General features: G+C 40.9%; 1 long non-coding RNA gene across 2 annotated transcripts in view; it reads right to left on the minus strand.

Annotated features, from left to right (window-relative positions):
- Positions 1 to 2263: 2263 nt before the first annotated feature.
- Positions 2264 to 3800, minus strand: part of LOC105614839 (uncharacterized) — a 30732-nt gene continuing 29195 nt past the window's right edge. For both annotated transcript variants that reach the window (XR_003588896.2, XR_009600285.1), the window contains exons 2-3: positions 2848 to 2939; positions 2264 to 2630 (exon numbers count right to left, since the gene is read on the minus strand). This is a non-coding gene — a long non-coding RNA (uncharacterized LOC105614839). The remainder of the gene's footprint in view (positions 2631 to 2847; positions 2940 to 3800) is intronic.

The raw sequence follows: 3800 nt of genomic DNA on the forward strand, positions 1-3800 counted from the left end.
AAAATCTGGATACTAATCCTTATGTTACAAATGTCTCCTTTTACATTTTAACGTGTTATAATCAATTTTTATGATGTCTTTTAATAAACAGACTTTTTTTCATTTTACTGTAGTTGAAATGATCAACTTCTTCCTTTGTAGTTTGGGTTTGGGGCTTTCTCTCACCTTAAAAGGCATAACCATAAAAATTTTTTTTCTTCTAAAAATTGCTTTTCACTTTGGGTTCTTATCTGGAATTCATTTTGAGTATATGATCTGAGCTAGAGTTCTAATTATGTATAATGAGCTGTCCCAGCATCACTGATATGAGTTCATCTTTTCCCTACAGATCCTGCATATCAGTTTTATGTAAGTCATTGTTTTCATAGATAGATTCTGCCTGACCAAGATATCACCTCACACTGATCCAGCTACTAGGGAACGTAGCTTAGCACAAAAGCCAGATGAGTTTACTAATACTGAACCACAGAATTATATAACCTCAACCATCCAGGTCCAGCCGTACCACGGGGGCAGGTTTTATCACATGGATGGCATCCTATCTTGCAAGAAACAGAACTGTGTTTTCTTGAGCTGACTGGGCTCCTAAAGAGGAAGGAGAATGAAGCCAATGATGCCCTATTCATTATTCCAGAATTTACCAATCAGATTAAGTCACCCTCTCCAAAGACACAGGAGATGTCCTAAACTTCTTGCCACCTAACATGTATTCATGCCCTAGTGTCACCGTAACAAAGCACCACAAATACAGTTGCTGGAAACACACATTCATTCTCTTAAAGCTTTGGAGGTCAAAAGTGCAAAATCCATTTCACAGAGCTAAAGCCAAGGTGTTGGTTGGGCTGGCTCCTTGCGGAGGCCCTCAGGGGAGAATCTGTATTCTTGCCTTTTTCAGCTTCTGTAACCACCTCTTTTTCTTGACTCAGGGCTTCTTCCTCCGTCTCCAAAGCCCATTACTCCCGTCGGTGCTTCTGTCATCCCATCACCTTCTTCTCTGACCCTGAGCCGTCTCGTACCCATCTTATAAGCACCCCTGTGACTGCCTTGGGACACCCAGGTAATCCAGAACCACCTCCCTACCTCAGGATCCTAACTCAAGCACATCTCGAACGTCCTTTTTTGCTGTAGAAGGTGACATATTCACAGGGTGTGGGGGTCAGGATGCGGACATGCTTTGTTGTCGTTTGATTGCTAAGTTGTGTCTGACTCTTGCGATCCCAGGGACTGCAGTCCACCAGGCTCCTATGCCCTTGGGATTTCCCAGGCAAGGAGACTGGAGTGGGGAGCCATTTCCGACTCCAGTGGACATGTTTGGGAACCATTATTCAGTCTGTGACAGAAGTTTCATTTCCCTCTTATGCCAACTAACTTTGTTTGCTCCCAGGGACACTGGTAGGAAAGAGATTTTGCTCATGAAAAAGTTCCAAAAGAGTTCTCTATTAATTAAATTAATGGTTTAGTGCCATTCAGTATCCAAGGCTAAGTTTTCATTCATTTTTCTATTACTTTTCATTACGCCTAGCCATGCAGTCCATATAGCATATCAGAGGATTATCAATGGGATTAAGTAAGTAAAGTCACTCAGTCGTGTCCGACTCTTTGTGACCCCATAGACTGCAGCCCACCAGGCTCCTCAGTCCATGGGATTCTCCAGGCAAGAATACTGAAGTGGGTTGCCATTTCCTTCTCTAGGGGATCTTCCCGACCCAGGGATCGAACCCAGGTCTCCCGCATTGTAGACAGATGCTTTACCGTCTGAGCCACCAGGGAAGTCCTCAATGAGATTAAATAACAAAATTATACTAGTCTAATAATAACATGCAAAAGGAAACTTGGAAATAATCATCAGGGAAATGCAATCAAAACCACAATGAAATATCACCTCACACCTGTTAGAACAGCTTTTACCAAAAAGACAAAAAGTAACAAGCATTGGTGAGGATATAGAAGAATTCAAACCCTTACGAACGGTTGCTATGAATGTAAACTGGTACAGCCACTATGGGAAACAGTATGGAAGTTCCTCAAGAAATTAAAAATAAAGCTAGCATATGATCTAGTAATTTCATTCAGGTATTTATCTGAAGGAAACAAAACACTAACCTGAAAAGATACATGCACTTCATGTTAACTGCAATATTATTGACAACAGCCAAGACATGGGAGCAACATAAGGGTCCACCAACGGATGAATGAATTTTTTAAAATGGAAGATAAACAGACTATTAAGCTAAGTGAAATAAGCCAGACAAATACCATATGATCTCACTCACAGGTAGAATTGTTTTTAATGAATTTATAGACAGAAGAGACTGGTGGTTGCCAAGGTGGGGGGTTGGGTGAAAGGTGTGAAGATAGTCAAAGTTACAATCTTCCAAAGATAAGTCTTAAGGGTGTGTATATGACACAGTGACTATAGTTAATAATTGTTGCTGTTTAGTTGATAGGTCGTGTCCAGTTCTTTTGCATCCCCGTGGACGGTAGCCTGCCAGGCTCCTCTGTCTGTGGGATTTGCCAGGCAAGAATACTGGAGTGGGTTGCCTTCTCCAGGGGATCTTCTCGACCTGGGGATCTTCTCGACCCAGGGATCGAACCCGTGTCTCCTGCATTGTCAGGCGGATTCTTTACCACTGAGTTGCAAGGGAAACCCATAGTTAACACTGTATAGCATATTTGAAAGCTGCTAAGAGAATAGATCTTAAATGTTTCATCTTGAGAAAAAAAATTTTGCAACTACGTGTGGCAATGGATGTTACCTAGACTTATTGTGGTGTTCATTTCACAATATATACAGGTATCACATCATTAGGTTGTACACCTGAAACTAATATGTCATATTAATTATACCTCAGTAAAATAAGAACATCAAAGTTTTTCTTATAACCAAGTTTTTCATAGTCTTTCTTCTCAGAGTCATGATTTTAATAAACCAAGAAGACCTAAAAAAAAAGAAAGAAAGAAACTTCAATACAATAACATAATGCCAATAATGTTGAGGGGGGGAAAATTTTTAACATAAACCTCTTCCCTTTACTAAACTTCTAGGAAGAAATTAACATCCAAAAAATGAAATCAAAATCCTGAGGTATTAAAGTTCAAAGAAAGTAAACCTCAGTATAAAATTATCTTGCTTTTACGAGTTAAAATTCAAAGAAATTAAAGTCCAAAATTCATCCCCCCATCTTGCTGTTCTGCTCTCAGCTAGAGAGGATTTCAATGCTTGAGTGGAGTCAGAGATCATCTAGCAATTTAACAATTCATTGACCAGAGACGTATTAATACCTGAATGTTTCGATATTCACTTACACAACAAACACCAGCCACAGGTGTTCGCTTCTGCAAAAATCCCCCAGTCAATAATGTGTTAAGCTGCATCTCTTTGGAATGGGGACAGTTCTTACAGGGCCTCTCAATGAGAAAATAATAACAACACCAGCTGAGTCTGTGATGTACCTTTTTTCCCTAAAGATAGATTTAGTAGAACGTACAGAAGGACCCAGGTGGTGCTAGTGGTAGAGGATCCACCTGCCAACTGCCAGTGCAGGAGGTGTAAGAGACATAGTTTCAATCCCTGGATAGGGAGACTCCCTGGAGAAGGGCATGGCAACCCACTCCAGTATTCTTGCCTGGAGAATCCCAGGCACAGAGGAACCTGGTGGGCTACTGTCTAGAGGGTCACAAAGAGTCGGACATAACTGAAGCAACTTGGCATGCATGCACAAAAGGACTACGGTACTAGCTCCACACCCTATTCAGAAAACAAGCCACTTCCTTGCAGGTATCTCAAACAAAAGACATAC

Source organism: Ovis aries, chromosome 3, assembly GCF_016772045.2.
Source record: "Ovis aries strain OAR_USU_Benz2616 breed Rambouillet chromosome 3, ARS-UI_Ramb_v3.0, whole genome shotgun sequence".
NCBI classification, from domain to species: Eukaryota; Metazoa; Chordata; class Mammalia; order Artiodactyla; family Bovidae; genus Ovis; species Ovis aries.